Raw genomic sequence first — 17,300 nt, forward strand, 5'->3', positions numbered from 1 at the left:
TTAGGAGAGGCTCAGGGGTGGTCAGCTAGTTGGAAGCGGAGGCTGGAAGAGTGTGTCTTAAATATGCATTTGCACAGCATTTATATAATCAAGATAGGTTCGATTATAGTGCAGTAACCTCAAATACACAACACGCACACACCTCAGAATTAAAAAACAGCAAAAATCTCGGGGACTTAGACAACAGTGTTTTTCATTTTTTTTCCTTGTTCACTGTGAGCTACAGGTCTAGATGGGCAACTGTCCTACGCGCGATGGCTCAGCATTCTAGGCTGCTTTGATCTTAGGCATCTGCATCTCAACACATGATAACTTTGGGACAAAGAAAGCGGTGGGGCGGGAGGTAGACACTGAAGAGAATTGTGCACCTGTTCCTAAATATTTCCACGCAGATGCCATATGTGTAATTTCCCCCACATTTCAGTGGCCACGGTGATTGCCATCACTGAGTCTAACTGCAAGGAGATGGGTAAATAGCATTCTTCCAAGTGTCTAGGGAAGGAAGGTGAACTGGTAGAGCTCTAGTGCTGTCACTATGAAACGTACATGAGAATGAAAGAATTTCCAAAGTTTGTCTCAAAGAATGGGGTACCTCAAAGAAAGGGGGGCATCTGGCTGGCTCAATTGGTAGATCGTGTGACTCTTGATTTCGGGGTGGTGAGTTTGAGCCCCACGCGGGGTATAGAGATCACTTAAAAAAAAGAATGGGGGTACAGGTTATGCAGAGTTGAAATATGGGCCATCAATGAGCAGCTCTCCCCCCACCATTAGTGTTGGTTTTTTTGGGGTGTGTGTGTGTGTGTGTGTGTGTGTGTGTGCGCGCGCGCGCTTGTGTGTGTGTAGGGGGACCCAAGAATCCCAGTTTTGGACATGTTAAATTCAAGAAGCCTCCATCCAAGTGGAGGTATCAAATAAGCAGCTTAATCAGGAGGTCAGAGGATAGGTCTGGGTTAGAAATAGAATTGGGGAGATTAAAAAATATATGTATCTGCATTTCAGCATTGGTGCATGAGAGTGTGAAATCCAGTGGTCTAGGCCAGTGTGGTCAGGCACACAATGGTCTTTGGAACAGGTAGAGGATCAAAGACAGCTGTGGACAGAACCTGCTGTCACCCACAATTAAAAAGGGGTCTGAAAAGGAAACTGGGAAGGAACAATCACAAAAGAAGGGGAGAGTCCAGAGTGACTCTGCTACAGCTAAGGGGAAGAGCTTTAAAAGGTGTGTGTATTTCTGCTCTTGTCAACGCAAACTCCCCCACTTGCATGACAGATCCCTGCCCCTTCTGCACCTCAGTTCCCGTCTCTGCACTGGGTCAGATCTACCAGCACTTCACACGCTCTAGTGACCTCACTGTGTCTTTTATAGCATGGAAGGGGGCAGGGGGTCTCTGTGGGGTCTCTCTTGTAAGAGCACTGATCTTACTATTCCCGAGGGCTCTGTCCTCAGACCTGATCACCTCGCAAGACCCCATCTCCTAATACCATTACCTCGGGGGATTAGGACTTCAACATATGATACTGGGGGGAACATGAACATTCAGATCATAGTGGTGCTTGATATCACATTGTCCTGCTCTGTTTCCTTCACGTCATTGACAGTTCTACACTTGATCTTAGGTAAGATCATTTAGACTAGCATTTACAGTCCTAATTGTTAATTGTTTACTTGTGTACTGTGAGTCTGACCCCATCACCCCCAATATGAAGCAAGCTACAAGAAGATACAAGGAAAGCTTAGTTGGCGGAGGGGATGAGGATTGGGAAGCATAAGCAGTGGTTATTGCCTCTGAAAGTACCACATTTTCAGCAACTTTAAGATACTATGTTGCTAAGAGAGTTGTTAATTGTATGATGACAATAGCATTGGAGCGGGCAGTCTGAAATTCTGATTGCGAAGCAAGCAGAGAAGGTAGTCACATACTGGCACCTTTATGGGGGCTTTGCTGTCTCATCAACCAAAGTCTCACGCCTCCTGACATGGCCCTGGATAAAGAACTCCGATGTTAAGACCTGGCTGCAACCTTGAGACAGGATCTCATCTACTTCTGCATCTACAGGGCCTAGAACAGTGTCAGCCAAATAGTAGGCACTCAATAATTATTGAATAAATTTACATAATCTTATACAAATTATTTTGTTTCTATAACCAGATAACATACATTACTTCATTACTTACACAATAAATAAATAAAGTTGTAAATGTTGCCAACAGCTTAGTTGGATTTGGGCTGAAAACTACCTAGTGATTTGGACATGAACTTCACCGCTAATATCAGTGGGACCATGTGCAGTCAGGGATTGGCGACACGGCCGGACTGCACGGAGGGAACAGCAAGGGAAGAGAGGAGTGGGGCCAGGGAGTCTGCTCCTTCCAGAAGCTGGAAGCCAAGGGAAGTTAGAATAAGATCATGAACCATAAGATGCAAAATGAATAGAGTTTGGTTTTGTGTTAAAAGGTTGAGACTTCAACATTTTTTTGTGTGTGAGGAGAACAGAGCCAGTAGAGAAAGAACCAAAGACGCATGAGAAAAGAGAGCTGCTGGTGTGTGGACAAGAGGAACCTGGCATTTATAGAACCAGGAATTCCCTTTCCAATGGGATACTAAGGAAGTAAGGACAGATTGGGAGTCCGGGTCAGGAAGCCCAAGGGATGGGCCTGCCACTGGCCTTTCTTTTCTTTCTAATCACGAAGGGCATAAACATCACTTCCCAAACTACTCTTCAATTTCTCCTCTTAACCAGTTCTGCTCCCCGTGTGCTCACATATCCGCTTCACTTCTGCCCTTTAGGCTCTGTCTGTCACCTCTTCCCCGCTCTGGACCGGCCTGCAGCCCCTAGGCCTTCAGCGGGCTTAGCCTGCGACCGTGGCCAGTTGTCTGGGATTGTCCTGCTCTTTGATCCCGAGATGACAAAATCTCCCATCTTATGAAATTGTTGGAATTCCAGACTTTTATCTGATTTCTCTCAGTGAGAATTCCCATGGAGTGTCTGCACATTTCACGAACCCTGTCCCCCTACTTCTGAAACTGCGTTCGATTTGGTGTAATTATTCAGCCCAAAGATGGCCACAAAACTCTCCCTTAGTTTCCTAAAATATAAGCAAGATATCTGAAACAAGACTGCATTTGAAAACTCAGCGATAACAGAAGGGAATAATAAGAAAGAGAAGTAAAAAGGTGTTGTAACTCAAACGCCCAGACCGTTTTATTCTTGCTTTACCTTGAGATCATTTTCTCAGATGTCAGAAAAGCTTATTTAATTGCAAAAGCACTGTTGATATTCCTTATCACACAGAAAAACTTGCTAAAACTCCTATTTGAACTCTTGTGCACTTCCAAGTTTCTCTCCCTACCTCAGCTGCCCGGTCCCTTCCCTGTCCTTCCAGAAGTTTCCTCCCACAGTGCATGGAGATGGCACGGAGATCTCTGGTCTTCAGCAGAGCCCTTCTCCAGTCATACCCAGCTCAGCTCTCCAGTCATACTCCTTCCACAAAACTGGAGGAAGAGATCTCTGCAAAACAAAGGCCCCGGTTGTTACTCAAACCTGACCGAGTCTTACACCTCCACACCTGGAAATAGTCTAGGAGGTTTTTCCTGAAGTTTCTCTGTGAATCCCCAGCATCAGAATCTCCTACAGTCTGGGAATCAAACCAGAACATGTTTGCCTTGTAATTGTTTTAGACAACAGCTTTAGGAAATTATTATGAATCAAACGCTGAGTTTTGGGGCCAAATTGTACTTATATCTATATATGCACATATATGCACATTGCCTTATCACCCTGTCTCATCCTGTAACCCCCAAACTTAAGAAATACAGTGTTATGTGGGAGATTTTATTTACCCGTGGCTGGTGCCACCTAGTGGACATTTCTGTCTAAACAGCTTGGATTCTAGGATTTTTTTTTTTTTTTTAAATTTTTAATAAACACATGTGTTTTTATCCCCAGGGGTTCAGGTCTGTGACTGGCCAGGTTTACACATGTCACAGCACTCATCATAGCACATACCCTCCCCAATGTCCATATCCCCACCACCCTCTCCCGTCCCCACTCCCCCCAGCAACCCTCAGTCTGTTTTTTGAGATTGAGTCTCTTATGGTTTGTCTCCCTCCCAATCCCATCTTCTTTCATTATTTTCTTTTCCTACTCCCCAAACCCCCCATGTTGCATCTCCACTTCCTCATATCAGGGAAATCATATGATAGTTGTCTTTCTCCTACTGACTCACTTCGCTAAGCATAATACCCTCTAGTTCCATCCACATCGTCGCAAATGGCAAGATTTCATTTCTTTTGATGGCTGCATAGTATTCCATTGTGTATATATACCACCTCTTCTTTATCCATTCATCTGTTGATGGACATCTAGGTTCTTTCCATAGTTTGGCTATTGTGGACATTGCTGCTATAAACATTGGGATGCACGTGCCCCTTCGGAGCACCACATTTGTATCTTTAGGATATAAACCCAGTAGTGCAATCTCTGGGTCATAGGGTAGCTCTATTTCCAGTTTTTTGAGGAACCTCCACACTGTTTTCCAGAGTGGTTGCACCAGCCACTTACAATTGCACCCAAAACCATAAGATACCTAGGAATAAACCTAACCAAAGAGACAAAGAATCTATACTCAGAAAACCATAAAGTACTCATGAAAGAAACTGAGGAAGACACAAAGAAATGGAAAAATGTTCCATGCTTCTGGATTGGAAGAATAAATATTGTGAAAATGTCTATGCTACCTAAAGCAATCTACACATTTAATGCAATCCCTATAAAAATCCCATCCATTTTTTTCCCAAAGAAATAGAACAAATAATCTTAAAATTTATATGGAACCAGAAAAAACCTCGAATAGCCAAAGGAATATTGAAAAAGAAAGCCAAGGTTGGTGGCATCACAATTCCAGACTTCAAGCTCTATTACAAAGCTGTCATCATCAAGACAGTATGGCACTGGCACAAAAAAAGACACATAGATCAATGGAACAGAACAGAGAGCCCAGAAATAGACCCTCAACTCTATGGTCAACTAATCTTTGACAAAGCAGGAAAGAATGTCCAATGGAAAGAAGACAGCCTCTTCAATAAATGGTGCTGGGAAAATTGGACAGTCACATGCAGAAAAATGAAATTGGACCATTTCCTCACACCACACACACAAATAGACTCAAAATGGATGAAGGACCTCAATGTGAGAAAGGAATCCATCAAAATCCTTGAGGAGAACACAGGCAGCAACCTCTTCGACCTCAGCCGCAGCAACATCTTCCTAGGAACATCACCAAAGGCAAGGGAAGCAAGGGCAAAAATGAACTGTCAGGATTTCATCAAGATCAAAAGCTTTTGCACAGCAAAGGAAACAGTGAACAAAAGCAAAGGAGTCTAGGATTTTTAACGACCTGGGGTAGGGATGAAGAGGAAGATGGCTAACAGTTACTGTTAGATGTGATGCTAATCTGTATAAAATTCATCAGCTAATTTAATCTCCAAAACAATACTAAGTGATGGGAATCACCATCCCCATTGTGCAAAAGATGGAATGTGAGACAAAGAAAGCTTGAGACTTGCCTTTCAGGAAGTAAATGGCAGAGCGACAACTGCAGAGTCCAAGGCCTTATCTGCTGAGCCAAAACACTGAGGAAACTCCATTAATGGAAGAATTCGGTACAGTGTATTTATACAGTGGAGGGTGATGTCGCTGGTGTGGTTTAGCCCCTGGGAAGTTGGGGAGGTGCCTGAAGACCACCTAAGTATTAACAGGTTCCAAGGAAGTAGCTGTCACCCCCTGAGGCACTCAGAAGGGCCAAAAAAATGTCCTGCACTGAACACTGGGCAGGCAAGATCCACTCCTCTGCGTCCTAAATTCGCCTGCAGGCCACAGTGCAGGCACCCTAAGCCTGCATATTTTATTATCTTTTGTTGCGAGAGAGAAGCAAATATTCCCAGTCACTGGGATAGCTGAAGACTGATGCTCTCCCTCCCCACACACCAAATTAGGACGTTCAGGCCCCCTTCTGACAATCCCGAGTCTTTATTCCTGACAAAGGGAGAGTGTGTCACTCTCCAGCATCTCAGTGAGCAGTTCGGTGGGAAGGAGGGCCTTTTCTCTGTGGTGTAGACCTCAGGTGCTGTCAGGCCTTTTCTGTGGAGTATGGAAGAAGTAAGCCATTCCCAGATGTCTTAGTCAGCTGGGGCTGCCATTACAAAAATCCCACAGACCCAGTGGCTAACACAGCAGAAATATTTTCTTACAGTTCTGTCCAGAGTCTCGGTGTGGGGTGTCAGGATTTGGTGAGAGCTCTCTTTCCGCCTCATGGAACCTTTTCTGGGTATGTGTACAACAAGAGAGAGCAAGTTCTCTGCTGTCGTTTCTTCCAAGGGGACTGAGACTATCAAAAGGGCGCCAACCTCATGATGTCAATCTAATCCTAATGGCCTTTCAGGGGCCCCACCTCCAAACATCATCACACTGGAGGACAGGACTTTCAATATAGGAATTTGGGGAGGGCACACATATCTCTGTGCACAGATATGTGCACAGAGGGCACATTCTGCCACGAGACGACCAAAATTCACTTCCTTATCATATGCAAAGCACATTCATTCCATCCCAGCGACTCTGAGTCCTACCTCATTCCATCAACTCGGAAGTCTAAAGCCCAACGTCTCACCTAAATATCATCTAGATCAGGTATGGGTGAAGCTCTAGATCCATCCTGAGGTAAAATTCCTCTCTGGCTGTGAATCTGTGAAACCAGCCAAGTCATGCGCTTCTAAAATACAGTGGTGGGACAGGCATGGCGTAGACATTCCCATTTCCAAAGGGAGAAACAGGAAAGAAGGGGTGATAGGGTCCCAGCCACTCTGAAACCTAGCAAGACAAATTCCATTCGCTCTTAGGCCTGGAGAATAAACCACTTTGGTTCGCTACTCTGCCCTGCAGGCCCGCTGGGGTGGCAGGGTCATCCCCCAAGCGTGGCTCTCTGTGTGGGCCCTGTGCATGAGGTTCTGCTGAGCAGTCCTGCTCTTTGAACCCGAGGTGGGGGCAGCCTTGTGCCCTTTGCACAGCCTCTCCTGTGTACACGGGGGCTGGAGTGGGAGTGGCAGCCTTGCTGATCTCGGAAATCACCTGTGGGCTCCTTTCTCCCTCTTCTTGAAGGGTAGTACCTATGCCCTTGGCCAAAGAGTTCCACGGTCTCATCCTGGAAAATCCAAGGCATCCAGCAGCCATCCTTCATTCCATCCTGTCTTCTCTGCCCCTGTCAGTCCACACGGGCAGTGTGTCTGCTGGTACAATCCTACCTCTGTGTCTGGCTCCTATTGGGAAGGCTGAGCAAGTCTACAAGTTACTGCCCCCGTGATCTCTGTCAGATGACTGTCGAGCACCACCTTGGTGTTCTCTTCAAAACAAACTTTTTTTTTTTTATTTGAGAGAGAGAGAGCACTCAAGCAGGGGTGGGTGGGAGAAGCAGACTCCGCAGTGAGCAGGGGACCCTATGTGGCTACCCTGAGATCATGACCTGAGCCAAAGCCAGACACTTAACAGAGCCACGCAGGTGTCCCAAACAAGCCTTCGCATTTTGTGCAATAGGGATAGGCTGAGAATTTCCCAAATCTTCACATTCTGGTTCCTCTTAGCTTCACTGCCGCTTTGCCTCTCTCATTTTGCATTTCCCTTTGAGCAGTCAGGAGGAGCTGAGCTGCTCCTCTCTCAGTTGCTCCTAATCCAGTTGTGTCACTTGCAAGTTCTACCTTCCCCAAAACCTTAAAGCAAGTCTAGCCAAATCTCACTTTACATAAGGACCGCCCTTCCTCCAGTCTCCTCCAGTAATACGTTCTGTTGTCTGCGACCTCACCAGAATCGCCCTTTATGTCCATATGCCTTGTGTGTACTTCAGACTTCTCCCATATTTAGGTATTTGATAGAGCAGCACCCACTTCCTGATACCAGAATCTGTGTGAGTTAGCTTGGGCTGCCGTAACAGAATCTTGTCGCCGGGGTGCTCACACAGCAGAAATGTATTTCCTCGCTGTTCCAGAAGCTAGAAGTCTGAGAACTGGGTGGCAGCACCGTCAGGCTCTGGTGAGAGTGCTCTCCTGGCTTCTCACTGTGCGCTCACAGGACCTTTGGTGAAGCGAGAAACATGTTCTCTGGTGACTCTTCTTACAAGGATACCAATCCCATCATGAGGGGTCCATCGTCATGACCTCATCTACCCTTAATTACCTCCCAAAAGCTCTACCTCCAAACACCACCACACTAGGGGGTCAGGGCTTCCTCATGTGAATTTGGTGTGGGGGACACAAACATTCAGTGCATAACATCAAATATGATTTTAATTTCTTTGCCATTTATTTTTATTGCAAATGAGTCTGTCTAGTTTTTTCCCCCAACTTTTTATTATTTTAAACACCTGAAAAGTTGAAAGAAGAAAACAATAGTACACCACTGCCTACATCATTAATTGCCATATTTGCCTTCTATGTCTATATACCTCTCTAGCTGTCTATTTGTTGTTCAAAGTCTCTTATGGACATCATGGTCTTCTACCCCTGTCAGCATGCATCTCTTAATCAAAGTAGCATTATTACTCTTAAGAAAGCAATTCCCTTATATCATATTTTAGCCAATTCAGATTAAAATTTCTCCAGTATCTTTTGTAGCTCTTTCCCTCTGAATTTGGATCAAATGAAGCTTTAAGCATTACATTTATTTGGTATAGTTCTTTAGTCTTATTAATGTAGAAAAGTCCTGCAAAACATTTTCCCCTCATGACATTGACTTTTTGAAGAAACAACGTAATGATATTGTGACCATATGAACTCTTTGAGATATAAAAAAATATTTATCAAGGAAATGGGGAAAATGCTGTTACAAAAACACAAGGCATAATTAACTGGCCTCATGTTTAATTTAAACTTCTTAACTGAGTGCAATCAGAAAGCTTATCAGTTGCAGAAATTAACATATTGTTAATTGGTAATAGTACTAGAAAACACTATATGTTCATGATTCTAGAACTCTGCCTAAATTTACCACAGTTTTAAATTGATATTCACTGGTGGTTCAGCTCATCAAAATATGTGGATGAATAATTTTAAAAATCCAACTTAAACAGTACAGAAAAATACAAAGTTGTAAGAATCACTCAAAATCAGTCTATCCATAAATAACTAGTATTAATACTGGGTAAACAGCATATGCAGCTATCTATACATTTATCTGGAGAGATAGGTAGCAATACTTTTATAAAAATAAAATGGTACTCTTGGGACACATGGATAGCTCAGTGGGTTAAGAGTCTGCCCTCAGCTCAGGTCATGATCCCGGGATCCTGGGATTGAGCCCCACATCAGGCTCCCTGCTCAGCGGGGAGCCTGTTTCTCTTTCTCCCTTTGCAGCTCCCCCAACTTGTGCGCTCTCTCTCTCAATCAAATAAATAAATAAGTATTAAAAACAATAATATGGTACTCTATATCCCTTTGTCCCTTCAGCCTATGGGCTCAGTGGCTTCTGACTCTTACACTAATCAGCGGGTTATCTCGGTCATATTTGACATCTTGCTTTTCCATTACCTGTATAATCAATTCCTTGCACTAAATTCCCCTCACTGAAAATACCTGAAGCAGTTTCATGTTAGACCTTGACTACTCTATGGTAGATGCTCTTTTTAATGAAAATATTCTAATTTTAGTGACTTTTACTTGAAATTAATACAACAAAAGAACATGAAGTAGAAAACTTTTTCCTTTAACATGAGGGGTGTTAACATTCTAAAAGCTCTTTCTAGGTTAAGAAAAGAAATGAAAACCTCTTCAAGTTGGAGTTGTTACGCCTAATATTTTTAACTGCTTTTCAATTTTAGACAGTAAAAGTAGACAATTCATGAAAAACTAGTACTCACAAGCTTTCTGTTTACTTATACTTATTTTGTTCAGGTTTGTAACATTCACATTCTAGAAAACAATTTCCACTGTTGCTCAGTATTAGTGAAGTTACATTTTTAAACTGGCTCTATTTCACTACAAAGTCAGTTTCACGGAGCCAATGCGGGTGACTTGCTTTGTTCACAGATACATTCAAACAACAGGAAGAGTGTCTGGCACAAATAAATGCTGGTTGAATAAATTATTTACCAAAACTATTCACCTTCTTAAATTTTAAATTAGAATTTCCCGCCTAATTGGCTGGATTTCATGGCTGTGTATGTAGATATGTATAAACACACTCTTAGACACAGTTTTTTCCTCATTCAAAGAGAATCTTGGCCACACAGTGCTGTTTGAGTCTCTTCCTGTTTGAAGACCTGACCCACTGTCTTCTGGCATTATCCGTTCTCTGCTCATTTTATCCAGTGTACTCTGAATATGGGTGTGTAAGCTGTCACAAATTCTTTACAATCCTAGTGGCCAGTGCCTGCCTATCATCATTATTTTATACTGTAAGCTTTTGTCTAGTTGTCTGCCACATTTGTGGGCAGAAGTTTAAAATGTGTCTTTTTGTTTTGATAGGGCTATGCTATTTTTGATGACATTCTTCAAGTCAACAAATATTTTGTACACATACTGTGTACGCAAATACACATACTGTGTATGACACAAATATAGATGGCCAATGGACCCTACCCTCAAGGAGCTGGTCCTGTGGGGTAGATAAAATAAATCTGTTGATACAATATGAAGTAGAGAGTCAGATCTTAGGAGAAGGACAGTGCCTGGATGTTTTGAAGAGACAATACCAGGAGGAATGAAGGAAATGGACACTGACAGAAGGCCTGTTATTGGCAAGTAAGGAGGAGCCTTCATACATGTCAGCTCCTTTCATCTTCAGAATAATTCTGCAAGAAAAATGATCATTATTCCCATTTCACTGATACAGATACTGACCTTAAGTAATTATCCAAAATAACACAGGGAGAGTTGAGACTGAAATCCAATTCTTCCTGATTCCAAAGCTGATACTCTTTCTCTACTACATATATTACCTGTTGCAAGAATCAATCAGAGAAGGCTTGATGGAGAAAGTGGCCCATGAGCAAGTGCCTTGATGGGTAGGTAGGTTTTAAGGTAGGAGTAATAATTCCTAATCTATGTCCAGCTTTTTCCTTAATTGAGGTACAGGTGGGTGTTCGATCTGCTGCCAAGAAATTGTTTCTGTCCATTTGGAGACCCAGTTCTGAGCGGGTAGTGATGACCAATTATAAGAAAGAAACTCCAAGTAGCCTTGTTCTTGAGTTTCCTGGCATTCTTTGGTGTTGGATACCTATCTTTTCCTTCATCACCCCTTTGCACAGACACACAAGAATTAAGTCCTCTTGATGCTAAGATTTATCCTTCCCCTCAGACATTTCTAGGGTAAGTATAAATTCTTCAAAACACCATGGGAGATAGAAAGCAGCGGCTTAAATTTTTCAAATTTAAGTTCCAAGTCATTAGTCCACTTTGACATTTTAGTTGGTTATAACCAACAAGGGACAGAGAGAACAGAAACAGCAGAGAATTGCATATAGTAAGGGTCAACGCAGTTTTATGCCCCACATGGGATGTGTGTGTGGGCTTTAGTTTATGTCCTGGGCTATGATGTAGACTGTATTTCTGATAGCGACAGACATTTCTTTAAACAGTATCGGGGCCTATTTACAAGCCACGTATACCAGCAAAGCCTGAAAGTGTTTTCTAACCAGCACACAGGAGCAGCTGGGCTTAGGGTCAGGGAGCCCTTGGATGAAAACTTTCTCCAGTCTAGGAAACAGTATCACAGGCTGCTTACGTATCAAGTAGTGTAATATCCTAAGCACTCTTTCAAGAGTCAGCTTAGTGGAAATATTGATAGAAAAAAACTAGGCAGTTATGTCTTAGCAGAGGCTCTGGAGGGAGGAGTAGGCCTGTCCAGCTCAATGGTTACCCAAGGCAAAACCCACTTTCTCAGAGAGGAGAGGCCGCAGGACCTCTCTAGATTAAAGTCCTCCTATCCAGTTGGGTTATGTATATTTCCAGGACTCAAAGGATGACAGAGGAGGAATGCCTTCAATCAGCAATATTCAGTCCTTGGCTCTTTACTTTCTTCTTCCCTGAATTTGTCTCTTGCCCAGTTTTTGATGGTGTTTGGAAAACCAGCTGCCATACTAGGTAAGGCTTGGCTGTGGTAATGTGTGAGGGCTCAGTTTCAAGAGCTGCTAGGGAGAGGAAGAAATTGGGACTGTGTGGGGTTAGGGTTAAGGCTGGCTGCTAACCCTGTTTGAGGGCAGATCACTCAACTGATTCCAATACAGAGAAGTCAGAATCTTAGCTAAATACCAGTTTTGTTTTGTGTATCAGTATGCTAATAGGTTCCGATTAGCCCTACTGACCCTATCTCAAAACCTATCTTCAATCCATTTTTATAAGTAATAATAAAATTATAGCTAATATTTAACATTCCTTTAATGATGTGCCAGCTGCTATGCTAATATTATCTCATTTAATCTTAACTGTCACCTTAAGAAGTAATGACTATAGTAATTACCATAGTAATAAGAACTACCATTTAATGAGGGCTTACTGTGTGCCAGAGAGTACAAAGTGCTTTAGATTGATAAAAAACATTTAATGCTCACAACCCCAAAGACAGGTACGATTATTACCCCCATTCTACAAAGGAAGGAAGTTAGCCACAAAGATTAGGTCACCTGCCTAAAGTCTCGCAGCTAGGAAATGGCAGCACCAGGCCTGGAATCCCCGGTCTTTAACTGTCAAGTTCAACTACCTAATCACTATATTCTACTGCCTTTCCCATCCACTTCTACTTAACAAACTTCTTTTTTTAAAGATTTGAGAGTGGGCATGTGCACACCAGGAGAAGGGCAGAGCGGGGGAGAGAGAGAGAGAATCTCCAGAAGATTCTGCACTAAGCACAGAGCTAGACACAGGGTTCGAGCTCACGACCTGAGCTGAAAGCAAGAGTTGGACGCTTACCCAACTGAGCCACCCAGGTGCCCCTACTTATCAAATGTTTTCATATATAATGGACACTATCCTGATCAGTTCTTCTCTTATTAACAGTTGATACATACAAACTAGCATTTTGGACCTCACAGTGGTCTCTGGTTTCCTGGTCAGCTGTTCTCTCTCTCCTCTCTTTAAAGATTTTATCTGTAAGCAATCTCTACATCCAACGTGGTTCCCCAAATTACAACCCCGAGATTAAGAACTGCACACTCCAGGGGCACCTGGGTGGCTCAGTGGGTTAAAGCCTCTGCCTTCGGCTCAGGTCATGATCCCAGGATCCTGGGATCGAGCCCCCGCATCGGGCTCTCTGCTCAGCAGGGAGCCTACTTCCTCCTCTCTCTGCGCCTGCCTCTCTGCTTACTTGTGATCTGTCAAATAAATAAAAAAATAAAATCTTTAAAAAAAACACAAAAAACTGCACACTCCACCAACTGAGCCAGCCAGCCATCCCGTCAACTCTTCTTCTCGTATAGGTAATAGTAGTTTTTAAAAAAAGATTTTATTTACCCATTTGACAGAGAGAGAGAGAGATCACAAGTAGGCAGAGAGGCAGACAGAGGGTGGGGGGAGCAGGCCCCCTACCGAGCAGGGAGCCCGGTGCAGGACTCAATCCCAGGACCCCGAGATCATGACCTAAGCCAAAGGCAGAGGCTTAACCGACTGAGCCACCCAGGTGCCCTAGGTAATAGTATTGATTCACTCCCCACCACCGCCCCCCTGCTCCAAACTGAAGTTCTGCTCATTTAAAAAAAAACAAACAAACATATCTTGCTGAACTATGCTGTTTATATGAATAATATATCAGGCTAGGTTTTGTTTATGTACTTTTTTGTAATTAAAACTCTTAAAATTAAACTCCACACCACATATGGGGCTTGAACTCATGATCCTGAGATCAAGAGTCACATGCTTTACCAGCTATGCCACCCAGACGTCCCATGTGTTCTTTCTGAACTGTTTTTCTGGAATCTTACTTTTCAAGTTTCTGTAGAATCATACCTTAATTTTATTTTTCAGTACTCTCAGACATGGACCAACAATGCAAGTCAAGCTGATCACTGTCCTCTGTGTAAGTTACATTACTCAGTCTGGGCCCTTGCTCCTATTTGATAAGCCTCTTTCATTGCTCCCCTACTTTCCAAATCCTGTTTGTTCACCAAGGCTCGGCTAAAATCCCTCCATAAAGTCTACATAACTCCCCTCAGTCCTACTGATTTTCTCTGAATGTGTATAGCACTGCATTCCCTCAAAACACTTAGAATTTAATTGTATGTGCTTTTAATTATTTCTATAAATGCTGCCAGTCTGATCCTTGTAGGGATTGTTATTTATACAGTTCTTGCCTTCTGCTTAGTGTGATGCCACCAAAAGAGCTTTAGGGAGATGTCCTGGCCTGGTACTGGAGTCGCAAACAAGCTCCTAGGACTTGAACTCATGACCCTGAGATCCAGAGTCACATGCTTCACCAACTGAGCCAGCCAGGCACCCCTATGTGCTCTTTCTTAACTGTTACTCTGGAATCTTACTTTTCAGGGTTCTGTACAATCATACCTTATTTTTCAGTATTCTCAAACATGGACCAAGAAAGAGCACAAGTCAAACAAGCTCTCTGATACCCAGCCTATTTTTCTCTTAGTGTAAACAGTGCTATGCAAATGGAAGGTTACTAAAACATCTTAAAGAACATTAGCTTATAATTTGTGGGCCAGCAGACGGGTCTGTCAGCAAGATGCAAATACACACCTCAGTGCTTTAGATCACCCATTACTATGCTGTTTGGTTTTTATAAACCTCAGGACAGCACCAAGCTGTAAAATCAATATGAATGTCAATTTTTTATTGTTCTTTTAAATTGTGCTAATTTTATTTTTAATTTTCATTTTATAAAAGTTGTTTAAGTAACAATAATAATAGATTATTACATAGAAGGCAGGTAGAGTGTACTGAGAATGTTGACTTTTAATAAATTGTGATTACAGCACACAGGTCACCAACAATGGATACCAAAGGGCAGTAATCAAATAAAAGTCTATGTACACTTTCACTTATCAGTTTAGGTAAAGACATTAATTTGTCACACTGCTACTGCCCTGATAAAGTGAGGCAACTACAGTTAAGGGGAAATGAATACAGAACCCAGATGCTATAAGCAGGGCATGAAAGCAACAGATGTCAAACAAATAATTCAACAAATGTTGGTCTAACATTTTATCAACAGGAAATCTAAAATAAGTGAGTTTCCCTCAGTAAATTTTCGTAACTGGATGCACCATTAAGTGTTGACACAAATTCTGATTTACAGACTAAATTATGTAAAATATAGTTTGAAGGCCCTTATTTATTCTAATTCTTTAAATATGAGCACTGGCGGAGGCTAATTTGAACCTGGATTTGCATTAATTTGAAGTATGGCTGACAGGCTAAATAGGAGGAGAGGGGGAAAAAAAACCCACAAAGAGAGGACTTCCTAGGTGAAAACTACCTTCCTTTGTACCCCAAGTGGGTGAAAAATGCCTGATCATATTAGCACGGTATTTAGAGAAACAGTCAAGTATGGTCAAACTTCCTCCAACCTCCAAAACAAAAAAGCTCAGCAATTGAAAACATCTTGGAGGGGCATCTGGGTGGCTCAGTGGTTAAAGCCTCTGCCTTCGGCTCAGGTCATGATCCCAGGGTCCTGGCATCAAGTCCCACATCGGGTTCTCTGCTCAGCAGGGAGCCTGCTTCCCACCCCTTCCCTCTGCCTGCCGCTCTGCCTACCTATGATCTGTCAGATTTTAAATAAAATCTTAAAAAATTTTTTTTTTTGGGAAACTACTCATTAATACAGAAATGTACATTTCAACAAAAGCAGGGGGTACCTCTGATTCACAATTATCCTCAGCTGTTAACTGTTATCTAAAAACTTGATTATAACGCTTCAGATATAGCGGGGAAGTCTTTAAAAAAAAAAAAAAAAAACACCACCACCCCACTAAAGCATTCAGCAGATAAGAGAGAACACAGGTCTGATCTTTATGTCTCAAAGCTGTTACTGCATAACTCTAGATACAACACACCGCTGCACACCCTGTATCCAGAATTCAGTCCCGCGAAAACATCTCTATTAGGAGGGCAATATAACAATAATAATAATAACAACAACAACAACCCTCTATTGATCCAGGAACTCTGGCACTGAAAGCGTGAACAAGCCAGGGTAATGATGTCACCAAGGGACGACAGGAATAGAACCCAAATCCCTCGGCTCCCAAGCTCGTGTTTTCTCCTAATTGTGCTCGTTTCCACTCATCCCAGAGCACCAAGTGTGAAGGGTTGGAGAAGGGAGTGGACACACATGAGCCGAGTCGGCGAGGTGGAGGCCGCACTGCAGGTCCCCAGGAACCACTCTGTGGCACTTTCCTTTGTTTTGGCTGAGGACGATGAAGGCAGCCGCAACCACAGCCCCCGGGGATCAAGAACTGGAACTAGGTACTGCCCGTGTGCTAACTCTCTCTTCCTCATTTTAGGCCTTTCCTTTTCACCCTCTCCCTTCCGGCCGGCCCCGCCGCTCTCTCCGCCGCACTGCGCGGGCACCCCCCTCTCCGGCTCCGCTCCGCACTTCCCTGCCGCCGTCCCCGCCGAGGGGCAGCCGCGGCTCCCCCGCGCCCTTCGGTGGTCCGGGCGCTCCCGGCTAGGAAACCCGAGCGCTAGGCGAGCGTTCGGCGTTTCAACCCTTAGAAGCACAAGCGGTGGGAACAGGGCTGATACCAAGTCGGCTCTGCGTGGGTCTGCGGAGCTCGCCAGGACAAAGCAAATTTGAGACAATAAGCAAAGAGCCTTTCTGTCCTCTCCCCGCCCAGCCATCCCCTGGGCAACCTCCCACTGGAGGACGCCTTCCCGAGCGCGTGTTTACACTTTCCCTGCACCAGGCGGAGGAGACGAGCGCTCGCGCACTCCGGGGGATTCCAAACCGTTACTCCGCCCGCCGGGGTGGGGCCAGCCCAACGGCCGAGCCTGCGCAGTGGGCCTGACCGGCTCCGGGGGCCCAGCGCACTACAAGTCCCAGAAGGCAACGCTCTGCGGAGGCGGGCAGCCGCCTTACCTGCCGCGAGCTTATTCCTCCGGCTACTACTGCTCTCCCCCCTCCCCTGCTTCCGTGGGTCTCCCTTCCGTAGTTAAAGGCTATTCTCTCTTGAAGCACCCGAGGAGAAGGCTCAGCAACCTGGACTTGGAAGCTCTTTGCTTAACCTCTTTGTCCCCCTCTCCCCGAACTATGCCTGACTCCCTCACCGGAGTTGGGTAGTGGATAAGAGAGCAGGAAACCCGGGGAGG

General features: G+C 43.9%; 1 long non-coding RNA gene across 3 annotated transcripts; it reads right to left on the reverse strand.

Annotated features, from left to right (window-relative positions):
- Nucleotides 1-3,008: 3,008 nt before the first annotated feature.
- Nucleotides 3,009-17,175, reverse strand: LOC116569034. Of its 3 annotated transcripts, XR_004276825.1 has the most exons (4): nt 17,071-17,144; nt 10,887-10,984; nt 7,893-8,124; nt 3,009-3,510 (listed from the first exon to the last, which is right to left on the reverse strand). It is a non-coding gene; the product is annotated as an uncharacterized LOC116569034 (long non-coding RNA). The 3 variants fall into 3 exon arrangements; XR_004276827.1 differs by lacking the exon at nt 10,887-10,984 and having other exon boundaries at nt 17,071-17,175; XR_004276826.1 differs by lacking the exon at nt 7,893-8,124.
- Between the last annotated feature and the right edge of the window lie 125 nt (nt 17,176-17,300).

Source organism: Mustela erminea, chromosome 11 (assembly GCF_009829155.1).
Source record: "Mustela erminea isolate mMusErm1 chromosome 11, mMusErm1.Pri, whole genome shotgun sequence".
NCBI lineage: Eukaryota > Metazoa > Chordata > Mammalia > Carnivora > Mustelidae > Mustela > Mustela erminea.